Below are 17,228 nucleotides of genomic sequence, written 5' to 3' on the forward strand. Positions count from 1 at the left end.
ATCAATCACAGTTGCTTGGAGCATACAATTCAAATAAAAATATTTCTCTGATTGGAAATTAAGATAAAAATCTTAGCTAAAAGATGGAGCTGAGTAGGGAACATTTAATCTAGCCAACTTGCTTCTGGCAAAAAGGGTTTAAATGCCCTCAGGCCAGGCCACTCACCACAACACAACTGTAGGAAGGAAGGAGCCTAGTGTTGTGGATATGTTACTCAGGAGTAAAGATGGATGCCCCCGAAGGCTACAATTCTAAACACACTTACTAAGGGACAAAGCCCCATAGAACTCAATAGGACTGACTTCTTAGTAGATATAGTTTGGACTGTGTTGTTGGTAAAGCTTGACTAGGAATCCTCTGCAAAGATAACCATATCTAAGACGGGTTGGCAACCCCCTGCCTGGAATGCAATGCCCCTACATTTTAACCTCCAAATTTCTTTACAGATTTGACCCTTCACTTCAGAAAGAGGTCTGAGAAATGAGTAAGAAGATTCTCTACCCTTTTCTGTCTCTCCTGTAGGCTGCTATAAACTCACTTTGACAACCAACCCAATTCCAGTGAATAATAATTGACAGAGAGAAAACACACATGGTTTGGTCTACCTTCATAGGTAGCAGCTTGGGAACAACAATTGCAGCCACACTTCCCAGTATGTGAATTCTTTTTTACCACTGTTGGGCAAGAAACAAACAACAAGGTGCATCATCAGTGGGTTTAAGAGAGTTGAGCAGAGCTCATGGAACCACTGTTGTTGCTTCTATGGATGAAAGAGAGTGAGGATAAAAGTAAATGAAATGCAAATAGAAAAAGAAAAAGAAAAGACAATGATGATTTCCTAAATGCAATACCATACCAACCACAACAAAATTCCTATGAGTAAGGCAGAAAACTCAGCATCCCACAACCAGACAGGATTCCTAACTAAAAACCAAAACTAAAAAAATCCTGGCAGCCAAGTTAACCAAGGTCACAGAAATCCCCATGCAACACAACCTGACCCGGGGGCTGCAGTTAGTGCAGAATGCTGTGGCACGATTCCTGACATGAGTGAGACTCTCAGCTCATAATACCTCTGCTTTGAAATCTGCACTGGTTGCCAATTTCCTACCAGGCCAAGTTCAAGGTGTGCTTTCCATGTTAGGGGTGCCACATAGTACTTGTTCTGCTCTTGTCCTTTAGTGTGGCAGCACCTACACTTTGGAACTCCCTGCCTATTGACATTAGCAGGTGCCTTCATTGTACTCTGTTTGGCACCTGCTAAAAGCATTTTTGTTTAGGCAAGCCTACCCAGGCATGTAGAAACTATTATGTTTTTATCTATTTTTAGCTCGTTGTTGGTTTTATTATTTTGAATATTTTAAAATATCTGTCTTTAACCTATATATATATTTATTGCAGCCGATGGCCAATACAAAATCATCATACAGTTAAAACCATTTTTTAAAACAAATTAAAACCAGTGTCGATACTCTTTATATGGACTTTTGATTTAGCAGTGTTCTACGAATTATAATTGCTGTGGCGCAGAACTTAGCAACGATGTATGTAATCTGAGGGTGGTGATCTTGCAGTAAATGTCTTGTATAGTATAATGAGTCGTGGACAGGTATCGATTGAATGATAGGAGTAATGCTGCAAGTGCAGATATCTTGGTAGAAAGTACAGTATAAAAGAACATGGGATATTGTCTCAGTTTCTCCAGTTCCACATGGGCACAGCCTATCCGAGCGCGGGACCCCACGAAACCTACCCTCAAGTAAAGCTGATGGCATCACGTTGAATCTTGCCATGGTAAAAGCTCTTCTATATCTGGCAATAAGGAGGTTACTAAGGTATTGAGCAGGGGCAAAGCCCCTGGAAAAGGTGATGGTATCGAGCTTGCTAGATGACACAGATAGTTGGGTTTGCAGTTCTATGTCCATTATGCGTTGGGACATAGCTGACCATGCTTTAACATACCTAAGTTGTAAATGTTTTTGCCAATAATTTTTTTGTTTTAATTCTTTCTGTAAACTGCTTTGAGATTTTTTTACAACAAAGTGGTATATAAATGTTGTAAATAAAATACATAAATAAATTCTGGAGTCACTGTGGCCCTTGGGTCTCTTTCCATTTTTAGGAACAAAGGAATCTGTCTTATACCACTCAGGCCATTTGGTACCATCTAGCTGAGTACTGATGACACGGACTAGCATTGGCTCTCCAGGATTCTGGGCAATAGTCTTTTCCAGAAATTGAATTTTGGACCTTTGTATGCAAAGCATATGCCTTACCAGTGAGCTACAACCCTTCCCTTGTTTTTAAAATATATCTTTTTAAATTGTTCTTTTCAATTCACTAATAAATATACATCATACCTAGTGAAGATCCACACCATTTATTTAAAGCACATTCAAAACATATTTGAAGCACATGAATCGCACCACAGAATCATGGGAAGTTTAGTTTGTTAAGGGTGGTGGGAACTACAACTATGAGGGGGAAACTACACTTCCCAGGATTCTTTGGGGGAAGTCATGTGCTTTAATTGCAAGTTGGATGTGCTTTAAATGTATTGTGTGGATCTACTTAATAAATTCTGCCTACATGTAAATCATTTTAATTAATTTTTTAAAAATGGAAATCAGCTATAAAGTTTACTGGATGACCATGGGCTACTCACCATCTCTCAGCCTAATCTGCCCCTTATGATGAAAACAACAGAGGGGAACCATGAACACCCCAAGGAAGAAGAGCACACTGAAAATGTAGAGAAAGTAATACTGTACAACTATAGTGTGAAATCAGATACTTATCGAGACATAGTATGAAGACATATTTATATAAGCATGACTATCAAATAAGTCATTTATTTACACAACTTGTAAATATATTTATAGTGCAATCCTGTTTGTTTACTCAGAATCAAGTCCCAATGTATTCAGTGGGGCTTACTCAAACAGGGAAGCGTGCACAAAACTGCAACCTCATGTGATAAGCAACATCATTCACGCAACCCAAAATTCAGAATTATGCCACATTAAGCTGCGTGCAACTGTTTATACTTATTCTATGGTTATTGGATTTTAAAGAGATTTATTTCTTATTGTGAGCTGTCTTGGTTTCCAGTTTGCAACACTACCTCACGGGATTGTTGGAAAGACTCCACGTATACACACACTGGAGATGTAAAAATACATACATCCCATATAATAATTATACAGCCACTAGAGTGGCTGTATACTATAGCCAGTGTGGATTTTTCACATTCCGCAATGTTAAATTGAAAATACCCCATGCCATTCTGATGCTTCCCATAAACTCATTTCAAAACAAAAACTTACAAAGCTTATAGTCCTGAACTCAGAAATGCTTGCTTAACAACCCTCTAAATGTTCATGGCGATACACAAAACACTCAGAGAGAATAGAGAGTTCAAAGTCTAAAAGGAGAGAGAAAAACCCCAGAGCCCTTTTGAACTCTGTCAGAGTTCTCATAATGTGTTGAAATTCATTAAAAATCAGCCATGTTCACAGAATATCTGCAATCCTACTACTGACGTTGCCCCATACTCTAACCTTCATCTTCTGCAGTTTAAAAGTTTAAAAAGTGCCTGGCTGATTTTTAATTAATTTAAGAACTTTTGCATTGAACTGAATGAAATAAAGGCCTGTTGTGGATGTGGCCAGGGACAGCTTTGGTTTAAATTTGGGTGGGAGGCTACATGTGCCTGCTGTAGAATAAAAAAGTGGCGGAAACCATGAAAAGCAACAATACTGTTTACAATGTTTTCCTTTTGGAAAGGAAAGGGGCTTCCCCTCTGCCCAGTGCCCACCCACCCAATCTCCTCCCCTCCCCTCCTCCCTGCCCCTCCCCCAGGTCAATGTTGGGCTACAACCATAGAGACCTGGGTTTGAATCCCCACACAGCCATGAAGCTCACTGGGTGACCTTGGGCCAGTCACTACCGCTCAGCCTCAGAGGAAGGCAATGGTAAAACCACCTCCTAATATGAAAATCTTATTCATTGGGTCATCATAAGTCAGGATCGACTTGAAGGCAGTCCATTTCCATTTCCAAACATGATTGCACAGAAATAAATCCCATTGAATTCAAGTATGCAAATGATCAAACCCACTCTCCCTTCTCCTCCCTCCTAACCCCTCCTTCTTGCCCCTTCCCTCCCCATCCCCTTCCAATCCCCTCCTCCTCGTTTCCCCTCCCCCTCCCCTTCCTCCTCCCCATGGTCAATTTTACCTACCTTAGGCATGATTGCACGGGAATAAATACCATTGAACTCTATAAGCATGCAAATGATCAAACCTGCCCTCCCCCTTCCTTTGCCCCCCTCCAATCTGCTCCTTTTCCTTTCCCTCCCCCTCCCCCATGGTCACTTTTACCTATCCTAACCATGATTGCATAGGAGTAAATCCCATTGAACTCAATAAGCATGCAAATGATCAGACATGCTTTTCCCCTCCTTCCCCGCTCTTCTCCCTCCTTCCTCCCCTCCCCTCCCCTCTTCCTTCTTCCTCTTCTGCCACTCCAGCCCTCCCTCCCTCCCCCTGGTCAGTTTTACCTATCCTAAGCATGATTGCACGGGAGTAAATCCCACTGAACCTAATAAACATGCAAATGATCAAACATGTCCTTCTCCTCCTCTCCCCGTCCTGCCTGATCCCCTCCTCCCCTCTGCTCTTCCTCCCCTCCTCCCTCCTCCTCCTTCCCTCCCCATCCCCTGTAGTCAGTTTCACCTAAACTAAGCATGATTGCAGGGGAGTAAATCCCACTGAACTCAATAAGCATGCTAGTGATCAATCCATTCTCAGCTACTTACACAGGATCCCATTTCTTACCTCCCAGATAAAAAAGCAGAGAAAAAGCAGAGAAATTCACTAATAGGCAAAAATGTTGCAGTTTAAGAGCGTACCTATAACCCACAGATATTTCTATCCGACTTTTAAAAGCAGTAAAATTCATTTACCATATGCTATTGGAGGTTGCTGATTCATAGGGTCGCCATAAGTCGTAATCAACTTGAAGGCACATAAGAACAACAACAATAATTTATTGTCAAAACCAGTTGGTCATAGCAGAACATTAAAAATAAAATAAAATCAGTATTAGTTTTCTACATAATAAAAGCAGTAAACCCTGCCTAATTGCCTTAAAAATAGGATTGGAGGGGGAGAGAAACATATACAACACAAACCAGAGCTTGGAAAAGTTACTTTTTTGAACTACAACTCCCATCAGCCCCAGCCAGCATGGCCACTGGATTGGGCTGATGGGAGTTGTATGTAGGTATAAAAGTCAGCGTGTAGAATCACATAGATAAGGAATAGACACCAACCAGGAACTTTGTAGAAGAAGAACATTTATTTGCTGCACACAAATAACGTTCTAGGCATAGACTGATCAAACAAACATACGTTGCAATACCAAACAACATAGACTCCTTCACCCCCACACTGACTGCTGCCTGTCACCCACAATTATAGGCCCTAAAACAATTACAGACAAAACTCCTGCAGCCGTGTGATATCTTGCAGCTGAGCCATTACGGCAGGCTCTGCTCATTTAACCATTTAATCCCCTGTTTTCCTCGGGGATTGAAAAATAACAAACTGCAAGTCATAACCAACATTCCCCCACCTTTTTAAATTTCCGAGGAATACAATTTACTTTACAGTTTTATACATACACTTGCTTCAACCCACTGTATGAAGTTACGTATGTTTTGTTCTGCCTCTGCTTTAGCCTTGAGCAAGAAAACAAAACCGTATCTAGTAAAGTGATCCACTAGAATTAAGTAAAACCTTGCACCACATTTTGTTTTGCGAAATGGTCCAGCCAAATCCATATTAATTAATTCAAATGGTCTACATGTTTTGCAATCACGGTCTTTCTTTAACGGAGCAGTTTCTGCTTTTGTTTCTTTGCATGTGGAGCAGTCCACATAATGCACACATGATTTAAACGTTACATCTGCACTGTGTTGAGGCATCATTTGTAATGTAGAAAAACTTGCATGCCCTAGTTTTCTATGATATTCATGTATACATCCATCATGCATAGGTTTATTTTGTACACTCTTAGCTGCAGCTGTTGTGTTTTGCTCTATTACAAAAAGTGCTTTCTTTAAATGCCCCTTTACTTGAACCACCCCTCTCATGCTTATGGTGCACACACCTCTAGAAAATGACACATCATAATTCATTTTGTTTCACTTTGACACAGACATAATATTAGTCTCCATAGTCGGGACATAAAGAACGTTAGTTAGAACTGTTTTAAGGCATTCTAAATATAAAGTCCCTTTCCCCAGTACCTCTCTCTTTGACCCATCCGCCAATGATACTTCCTCACAAAGTGGGGAGAGTGTCCTGAATTGTTCTTTAGAGTTGATGAGAAAATGTGTCGCCACGGAATCAATGACCCATATCGTCCCATCTGTTTTGTCTCCCTGTATTGCATTGCTTGAGACAACTCTTACAGACATAAAGTCTTTGTCCCGTTCAGGTTTTCTTCTTTCTGTACAGTCTTTCCGTAGGTGTTGCTCGGACCCACACCGATAGCATCTTTTCAACTTGCTTACTTTCATTTCTTCTTTCTTTCTAGCTGGGCTTACTACAGCTGCTTGCAACGCTCTTGCTTCCGTCCTTCTTTGCCACTCTTGAACAAGTTTGTCAGAAACATATGTCATTTTAAGTTCAGTGTCTGGCATGGCTTCAAGTGCAGAAATTACTGCGTCATATGTTGGATTTAATGAAGAAAGTAACACATACACCTGTTGCTGGTCTGTGTAATCGACGCCTCTATCCTGTAACTGGGCAAACAAAGTACGTACAGTCTTTATGTGATCTTGCATGCTCACCCCTTCTTGCAGACGGGTTTGGAAAAGTTTTCTCGCTAGCAAAACCTTGCTTCCTGCAGTGGTTTTAACATGCACATTCTGGAGAGCTTCCCAGACTGCTCTGGCTATTTCTTTATCTCTAACATTCAACAGTTGAGCATCCTGCACTCCCAATATTATTGTGGCCTTGGCTCTTTGATCTTGGCGCTGCCACTCCTCCGTGGGGTTTACTGGTGCATCTAATGCAATAACGTGCCATAAATCTTCTCTCAGTAGAAGCATATGCATTTTTACCTTCCAGCTTTTGTAATTGGAGTCGGTGAGACGCTCCAGAGGCATTCCAGATGCATAGGGAACAGCCATCCTAGCCTCTCGTACCCGGAACTTTCTGGTATTTGCTTTCTCTCAGCTTGCCTGCTTGCAGGTTCAACTGGTTCAGATGTTCAAATCTGGGCCCATAACCCGTTGTAGGTGTAAAAGTCAGCGTGTAGAATCACATAGATAAGGAATAGACACCAACCAGGAACTTTGTAGAAGAAGAACATTTATTTGCTGCACACAAATAACATTCTAGGCATAGACTGATCACACAAACATACGTTGCAATACCAAACAACATAGACTCCTTCACCCCCACACTGACTGCTGCCTGTCACCCACAATTATAGGCCCTAAAACAATTACAGACAAAACTCCTGCAGCCGTGTGATATCTTGCAGCTGAGCCATTACGGCAGGCTCTGCTCATTTAACCATTTAATCCCCTGTTTTCCTCAGGGATTGAAAAATAACAAACTGCAAGTCATAACCAACATTGTAGTTCAAAAAAGTAACTTTTCCAAGCTCTGACACAAACACAATTCTTCGCTATGTTCACTCAAAAGCCCCATCAATTTACAGCACAATCCTAATCATGCCTACTCAAAAGTAAGTCCTATTAATTCAATGGGGTTTACTCTGGGTAGGTGGAATTAGCATTGCAGCTTTACTCCCAGAAAAGCAAGTACTGGATTAAAGCTTCGTATTGGGAAGGTTGTCAAATAATGCCATCTTCAACTGCCCAGAAAAATTTGAACTTGTTTGACTCCTGCACACAAGAGAGAAAAAGATTGAAAGCTATATACTTACTCAATTTATGAGATTTTCAGGAAAGCAGGAAAAAAGTTTTCTGACTTACAAAGGGCTCTAGTTACTGCCTTGTGAATCACAACCCTGACTTATTGGCTACAAACCTGAAAGGGTGGGATTAGAGCAGCCGGCTACGAGCTCATTTAACTGAAGTTGCAGTGGGGTGGCTGTCGTTTTGGTGTATATCTCGGGAACCAGACCACCTAGAAACTTATTTTTTTAAAAAAAAAAAACCTGGACACTGAGAGTCTGGAGATTAAGGTGACTCACCCAGAGACCTGGATAGCATCCCAAAAATACGAAGTCTCTGGGCGAAAACCAGACACCTAGCAACCCTTTGTCCCAAAAGGAGTCCAGGGCAACAAGGAAAACCCTGAAAACACTCTAAAACATGTTAAAAACAGACTTTAAAATATATTAAAACAAACATCTTTAAAAACATTAAAACAAACATATATTTTTAAAAAGCTGTAAAAACCTCTTAAAATGCAATTCTAACACAGACGCAGACTGGAATAAGGTCTTTGCTTAAAACGCTTGTTGAAAGAGGAAGGTCTTCAGTAGTGCCAAAAAGTTAACAAAGATCAGGGTAGATCAGCATCAGGGTAGATCTGAGGGTCAGGGAGGGGGGTGGCGGTGGTCTATAGGAGTTCCATCTTCCTCTCCAAGCACCCTGTCCATGTGGTTACTGGTCTAGAGTATTTGCATTTGATGTTGGGTCAACGCAACAGATTGGGGATTCTGTTGGTGTACCGCCCACCCAGCTGCCCAACGGACTCCCTAACTGAGCTGACGGAGGTGGTCTCGGATGTACTGTTGAGATCCCCTAGACTGCTGGTACTGGGGGATGTCAACATCCATGTCGAGGCCACCTTATCTGGGATGGCTCAGGACTTCATGGTTTCCATGGCAACCATGGGGCTGTCACAACATGTTGTTGGCTCAACACACATAGCAGGACACACTCTGGATTTAATTTTCGCCACTGGACAGGGAGATGGTGATCTGCAAATAGGGGGCTTTACATCAGTCCCTTTGTCATGGACAGATCACCGCTTGTTGAGGTTTAGACTTACAGCGACCTCTTCCCTCTGCAAGGGTGGGGGACCCATTAAGATGGTCGGCCCCCAGAGACTAATGATTCCTGAGGATTTTCAAAGGGCTCTGGGGAGTTTTCCGGCTGATAGGGCTGGTGCTCCTGTCGAAGCCCTGGTGGAACTGTGGAAAGCAGAAATGACCCGGGCAGTTGACACGATTGCTCCTGTGCGCCCTCTTCGGTGTAGAGCTCATGCAGCTCCATGGTATACTTCGGAGCTGAGAGCGATGAAACAGCATAGGAGATGGCTTGAGTGCAGATGGAGGCGAACTCCTGATGGATGCAATTATGCACTGGTGAGTGCCTATACTAAGCTGTACTTGGTGGCAGTGAGGGCAGCAAAGAAGCAATATTTTGCTGCCACTATTAAATCATCTATCTGCCGTCCAGCGGAGCTCTTTAAAATTGTCCGAGGGGTATTACATTCTGGCCCTACGGACATGGTGCAGTCATCTCAGGCGTGCTGTAACGAATTTGCTAGGCACTTCCAGGATAAAATCTCGTGCATCTGCCAGGACTTGGACTCCAATGTTATAGCAGTTGAATCGATTGAGGTGTCCAGCGCACAGTCTTGTCCTGATTTTTTGGATGAGTTTCAGTTGGTACAGCTTGAGGACGTTGACAAGGTGCTTGGACTGGTGCGTGCGACCACTTCTAGGTTGGATCCTTGCCCTTCTTGGCTAATAAAACCTAGCAGGACTGGAACAGCCGGCTGGGCCAGGGCGGTGATTAACGCTTCTTTGCGGGAGAGAGTGGTCCCTGGCCTCTTGAAAGAGGTGACAGTAAGACCACTCCTGAAGAAACCATCCCTGGACCCGGAAAATTTTAACAACTATAGGCTGGTAGCTAATGTCCCATTCCTGGGCAAGGTCCTGGAATGAGTGGTTGCCAACCAGCTCCAGACACTCTTGGATGAAACCGATTATCTGGATCCATTTCAGTCGGGCTTTAGGCCCGGTTTTGGCACGGAGACAGCCTTGGTCGCCCTGTACGATGACCTTTGTTGGGAGACAGACAGGGGGAGTGTGACCCTGCTGATTCTCCTTGATCTCTCAGCGGCTTTTGATACCATCGACCATGGTATCCTTCTGGGACGACTCACTGATTTGGGAGTGGGCGGTACTGCGTGGCAGTGGTTCCGCTCGTACTTGGCGGGCCGTCTCCAGAGGGTAGTGCTTGGGGAACATTGCTCGGCACCCTGGGACCTCCAATATGGGGTTCCGCAGGGGTCAGTTCTGTCCCCTATGCTTTTTAATATCTACATGAAACCACTGGGTGCAGTCATCAGGAGTTTTGGAGTGCGTTGCCATCAGTATGCTGATGACACGCAACTCTATTTCTCCTTTTCATCTTTTTCAGGTGAGGCTGTCGACGTGCTGAATCGATGTCTGGCTGTGACAATGGACTGGATGAGAGCTAACAAACTGAGGCTTAATCCAGACAAGACTGAGATGCTGCTGGTGGGTGGTTCTCCTGACCAGATGGTGGATGTTCGACCTGTTCTGGATGGGGTTGCACTCCCCCTGAATGCTCAGATTCGTAGCTTGGGAGTTCTCTTAGATCCATCCCTGTCGCTGGAGGCTCAGATAGCCTCGGTGGCACGGGGTGCTTTTTACCAACTTCGGCTGGTGGCCCAGCTACAGCCCTATCTGGACAGAGAGAACCTCACTTCAGTAGTTCATGCGCTGGTAACCTCGAAATTAGATTACTGCAATGCGCTCTACGTGGGACTGCCTTTGAAGACGGTTCGGAAACTGCAGCTTGTGCAGAATGCAGCGGCCAGATTGTTAACAGGGACCAGACAGTCCGACCATATAACACCGATTCTGGCCCGCTTGCATTGGCTGCCTATATGTTTCCGGGCCCGGTTCAAAGTGCTGGTGTTAACCTACAAAGCCTTACATGGCACAAGACCACAATACCTGTTGGAACGCCTCCCCCGATATGAAACTGCCCGTACACTACGCTCAACATCGAAGACCCTCCTCCGAGTGCCTACTCATAGGGAAGCTCGGAGGGCGGCAACATGAAAAAGGGCTTTTTCAGTGGTGGCCCCCGAATTGTGGAACATCCTCCCAGAGGAGATACACCTGGCACCAACATTACTATCTTTTCGGCGCCAGGTTAAAACTTTCCTCTTCGCCCAGGCATTTTAATTATTTTAATCATGTTGCATTTATTGGAAGTGTTTTAATTCTTAATATTTTGTACTTTTAAATTGTGTTTTTATATTGTATATGCTTATGTATTTTTAATGTTGTTCTTGTTCTTGTGAACCGCCCAGAGAGCTTCGGCTATGGGGCGGTCTATAAGTTTAATGAAATAAATAATGAAATAAATAAATAAAGATGGTACCTGCCTAATATTTAAGGGGAGGCAATTCCAAAGGGTAGGTGCCACAACACTAAAAGTCCACATCCTATGTTGTGTGGAACAGACTTCCTGATAAGATAGTATCTGTAAGAGGCCCTCACCTGCAGAGCATAGTGATCGACTGGGTATATAAAGGGCAAGACAATATTTCAGGTATCCTGGTCTCAAACTGCATAGGGCTTTATACACGAATACCAGAAGCTTGAACTTGGCCCGGTTGCTAATGGGCAGCCAGGGCAATTCTTCCAGCATCGGGGTGACATGTTGGTGATACCCTGACCCAGTGAGCAGTTGCGCCTTCCCTTTTTGCACCAGCTGCAGCTTCCATACCAACTTCAAGGGCAGCCCCACATAGAGCACACTGCAGTAATCCAGCCTGGAAGTTACCAGTGCATGCAGTGGTTAGGCAATCCCAGTCCAGAAACAGTTGCAGTTGTCTTACCAGCCAAAGCTGGTAAAAGTCACTCCTAGCCACTGTGGTCCACTGGGCCTCTAGTGACAAAGATGGATCCAAGAGCACCCCCAGACTACAAACCTGCTCTTTCAGAGGGAGTACAATTCCATCCAAAGAAGGCAATTGTCCAATTATCTGAACTTGGAAACCACTCGCCCACAGCGCCTTCATCTTGCTAGGATTCAGACTCAGTTTATTGGCCCTCATCCAGCCCACCACCAAGTCCAGGCACTGGTTCAAGGCTTACACAGCCTCTTCTGATTCAGATGTTACAGAGAAATAGACCTTGGTATCACCAGTGTACTGCTGACACCTCACCCAAAATCTCTTTATGACCGCTCCCAAGGGCTTCATATAGATGTTAAACAGCACTGGGGGCAAGATGGTACCCTGTGGCACCCCACAGCACAATTACCAGGGGGCTGAAAGACAATCACTCAATGCTATTCTCTGAGAATGACCCTAGAGGTAGGATGGGAACCACTGTAAAATCCATCTCACTAAGCTGGCTCAGAAGGATACCATGGTCAAGAGTATCAAAAACTGCTGAGAGAACAAGTAAGAGCAACTGGGTTGCACTCCCCCTTTCCTTCTCCTGATAAAGGTCATCCATCAGGACAACCAAGGCCGATTCAGTGCCATAACCTGGCCTGAATCCAGACTGAAATAGGTCAAGGTAATCTGTTCCATCCAAGAGTACTTGCAATTGCTGCACCACAACCCTCTCAATCACCTTCCCTAAAGTGATCGGGTATTTGTGACTGGAGTGCAGTTGTCACAAACCAATGGATCCAGGGTGGGCTTTTTCAGGAGCGGTTGGATCACTGCCTCTTTCAGGGTGGCTGGGACCACTCCATCCCACAAAGATTCATTGACCACACCCTGAATCGACTTGGTCATACCCCCTCGGCAAGCTTTAGGAAGCCAAAAAGGAGGGTCAAGAAGATACATTGCTGGTTGCATCAGGCATCTTGTCCACTTCATCAGGCCACATCAACTGAAACTGATCCCAAGAAGTTGCAGCAGACATTGCACTGGACACCTTACTAGAGACAACAATAGGTGTGGATGGGGCATCACGACTGCTATGGAGGCAAGCAAATTTACCCTCAAAGTGCCTTGCAAACAATTCACAGTGGGCCTCCAAAGGGTCTAAAACTCCATGTCCTGGAGTTGATGTCAAGAAACCCCTAATAATATGGAAAAGCTCCACTGCATGGCTACTTGAGGATGCAACGGAGGCAAAGAAGTGGGCCTACTTCACTGCCCTCATCGCCACGCTATAGGCCTGACAACACATCTTTCACTACTTGCACTCTAGCCATCATCCAGCCTGTTTAATTGCCCTTAGTTCATTGGACTCCACAATGCCGAAGAGGGCGCTCAGGGGCAACTGTGTTAAGAGCTCAATGTGTCTTCTTGTTCCACAGTGTGACAAGGGCTTAAACAGAGTCACCTGCTCTATCTATTGGGAACTTCCCCAGGGCATTCAGAAATCTAGTGGATTCCATCAGTCTCTGGGGGTGGACCATCTTAATCCATCCACCACCCCTGAAGGGGAGGATTGGAGCCGTAAGTGTAAACTTCACTAGAAAGTACTCTTACCACAATAATGGGATGACGCCCCCCCCATCTTCAGACCACCCCTTCCTTCATCTGGAACAAAAACCAAATCAAAGATGTGCCCTGCCCTATGTATCGAACTGGTGACAACTTAAGTCAGCTCCATGGTCATCATGGAGGCCATAAAGTCCCGAGCTGGAACACTACAGGCAGCTTCAGCATGGACAATGTTCTATGGACTATTGTTCTGGGCTCTTCCAATACCACAGCTGAAACGGCCTGCACCAGCTTGCTCAGAGAAGCTGCTGGGCAGCAGGGTGTATGGTACACCACTCAGCAACCCTAATTTATTTATTTATTTATTACATTTATATACTGCCCCATAGCCAAAGCTCCCTGGGCAGTTTACAGCAATTAAAAGCATTAAAAACAAATATACAAATTTTAAAACACAAAAACAATTTAAAAACACAATTTAAATTTTTTATTTTTTTTTTTAAAAAAACACATGCTAAAATGCCTGGCAGAAGATGAAAGTCTTGACCTGGCACCGAAAAGATAACAGTGTTGGTGCCAGGCGCACCTCATCAGGGAGCTCATTCCATCATTTGGGGGCCACCACTGAGAAGGCCCTCTCCCTTGTTGCCAGACTCCCAGCTTCCCTCCAAGTAGGCACCTGGAGGAGGGCCTTAGATGTTGAGCGTAGTGTATGGGTGGGTTTATGTTGGGAGAGGCGTTCCATCAGGTATTGTGGTTCTAAGCCTTGAAAGGCTTTATAGGTTAAAACCAGCACCTTGAATTGAGCTCAGAAACATACAGGCAGCCAATGCAAGTGGGCCAGAATCGGTTTTATATGTTCAAACCGTCTGGTCCCTGTTACCAATCTGGCTGCTGCATTTTGCACAAGCTGCAGTTTCCAAACTGTCTTCAAAGGCAGCCCCACATACAGTGCATTGCAGTAATCTAACTTGAGGTTACCAGAGCCTGGACCATTGAAGCCAAGTTATCCCTGTCCAGATAGGAGCGCAGCTGGGCCATCAACTGAAGTTGGTAGAAGGCACCCCGTGCCACCGAGGCTACTTGAGCCTCAAGTGACAGAGATGGTTCTAGGAGAACTCCCAAGCTACAAACCTGCTCCTTCAGGGATAGTGCAACCCCAACCAGGACAGGTTGGACATCCACCATCCGGTCAGAAGAACCACCCACTAGCAGCATCTCAGTCTTGTCTGGGTTGTGCCTCATTTTATTAGCCCTCATCCAGTCCATCGTCGCAGCCAGGCACTGGTTCAGCACATTGACAGCCTCACCTGAAGAAGATGAAAAGGAGAAATAGAGCTGCGTGTCGTCAGCATACTGATGGCAATGCACTCCAAAGCTCCAGATTACCTCACCCAACAGTTTCATGTAAATGTTGAACAGCATGGGGGACAGAACTGACTCCTGCAGAACCCCATACTGGAGAGTCCAGGGTGCCAAGCCATGTTCCCCAAGCACCACCTTCTGGAGCCAACCCGCCAAGTAGCAGCAGAACCACCGCCATGCAGTCCTTCCCACTCCCAACTCAGCCAGTCTTTGCAGAAGATACCGTGGTCAATGGTATCGAAAGCCACTGAGAGATCAAGGAGAAACAAGAGAGTCACACTCCCCCCTGTCTCTCTCCTGACAAAGGTCATCTTACAGGGCAACCAAGGCTGTTTCCGTGCCAAAACCAGGCCTAAAACCCAACCGAAATGGATCCAGATAATTGCTCTCATCCAAGAGTGCCTGGAGCTGGCCTGCAACCACTCATTCAAGGACCTTGCCCAGGAATGGAACATTTGCTACCAGCCTATAGTTATTAAGACTTTCTGGGTTCAGGGAGGGTCTCTTCAGGAGTGGTCTCACTACTGCCTCTTTCAGGCAGCCAGGGACCACCCCCTCTAGCACAGAGGCATTAATCACTTCCCTGTCCCACCCAGTTCACTGTCTCCTTGGCCCCACACCAGGTGCAGGACCTCACAGCCAGCTCCAAAACAGAGTGGTTTCTTGGTGATAGAGATGGAAGTCCTATGGATTACTGCAATCCCTGCCCTTCATCCCTGCAGCCTGTCCTGGTGTTGCACCAAATATCCAGGTGGACAAAACTGGGTCAGATCAACTTCTCCCAGGTCACCCACCCGGGTCTTGGTAATGCACACAAAATCTGTTTGGTATTATAAAAAAATACACACAGAAATAGGAACTAATTTGACTGGTCCTATTTCTTAGCAGAGTTGTAAAAATACAAGCAGCAGAATGAGAATAAACTAGCCCCACCTTTCTCTATATAAATAACAACAGACACAATCCTTTAGGTAGAAGAAAAGAATGTTTACTTAAGACCTTTCATATGTTAGGAACATAGGCTCTATAGCTTAGATGAAAGAAAAATAGTCTCAGTCCATCTTGGTCTTTAGTAATGGATGCTCTCAGAGAGAGCATCTGTGCCATGCGGCCTCTGTCAATGGTGGATAGATCAGCAATGGAGAATATTCAAAAATCCCCCAGGACAAAGGAGGAGGAAGTCAGGTAACTAAACCCCACCCATTAGGAAGTTACATCATGGTAAACAGGTACATGGGATATTCCCCAAATATCCCTTAAAGTGACCATGCAATATTTGTTTACTCCAACAAAATCAGCATCCTTATCCATGATGAAATCACTGATGAATGTGGTCTTATTATGTACTGATCTGGTGTTAAACAACAGCAGACACAGATGAGCAACCAGGAACCTGTCCATGAGAAGAGTGGGAGCAAGGAACAAGGTGTAAATAGCCTTGCTATCATCTTCTATGATAGCCCATCACCTCCTCATGGCTATACCTCCTTCCACCTATGACCACTGAAACTGGGTTGCTATCACCCATGTCCCTCCTTTGCAAGACTCCTCCCCAGCACATGTCATGGACACAACAAGGGCTCACCAACAAAACCTACTAGAACCAGTTATTCCAGTATGCCTAAGAGATTTGGGAACAACCAGACCCACTCAATATTTTAACACAGGGCACATCTACTCCCCCCATCTCATACCCAGGTAGGGCCAGCCTTCTGCTAGTTGCAGACCCACTTTGAAAGCAATAGCTGCCTACCAGGTGGCAACAAAGGCAGCAAAGAGAAATTTCTTTGCTGCCTCTATTGCATCGGCAGAGTGTTGTCCCAGGAGATTGTTCCAAGTGGTCCGAAGCCTGGTTGGTCCAGTTGCTCAGGAACCCATGGAACATTCTAAAATCTCCTGTGATACTTTTGCTAAACACTTTGCCGATAAAATCGAATGTCTGAAGAGCACGCTTCCGCTCGCCGTGGAGACAGGAAGTGGGCCAGAGTCGGCCAGTTGTATTCCGGTCTGTTGGGATCGGTTTCAGCCTCTTCTCTCTGAGGAAGTGGACAAGGTGCTCTGTACTGTGAAGCCAACCACCTGTCTGGTTGATCCTTGCCCATCATGGCTCATCATGAGCTGTAAAGAGAGACTGGGCAAAGGGATCAAGGCAGTGGTGAATGCATCCTTGCAAGAGGGTGCAATGCCATCAGCCCTCAAGGAAGCGGTAATAAAGCCCATCTTAAAAAAACCATCCTTGGATCCCCAAGAGTTAAACAACTTTCGCCCAGTCTCTAATTTACCATTCTTGGGCAAGGTGATTGAGAGAGTGGTGGCTGCGCAATTACAGACACACTTGGAGGAAACAGATTATTTAGATCCATACCAATTGGGTTTCAGGACTGGTCATGGAACGGAAACAGCCTTGGTCGCTCT

The sequence above is a fragment of the Rhineura floridana genome, chromosome 5, assembly GCF_030035675.1.
Source record: "Rhineura floridana isolate rRhiFlo1 chromosome 5, rRhiFlo1.hap2, whole genome shotgun sequence".
Lineage (NCBI taxonomy): Eukaryota > Metazoa > Chordata > Lepidosauria > Squamata > Rhineuridae > Rhineura > Rhineura floridana.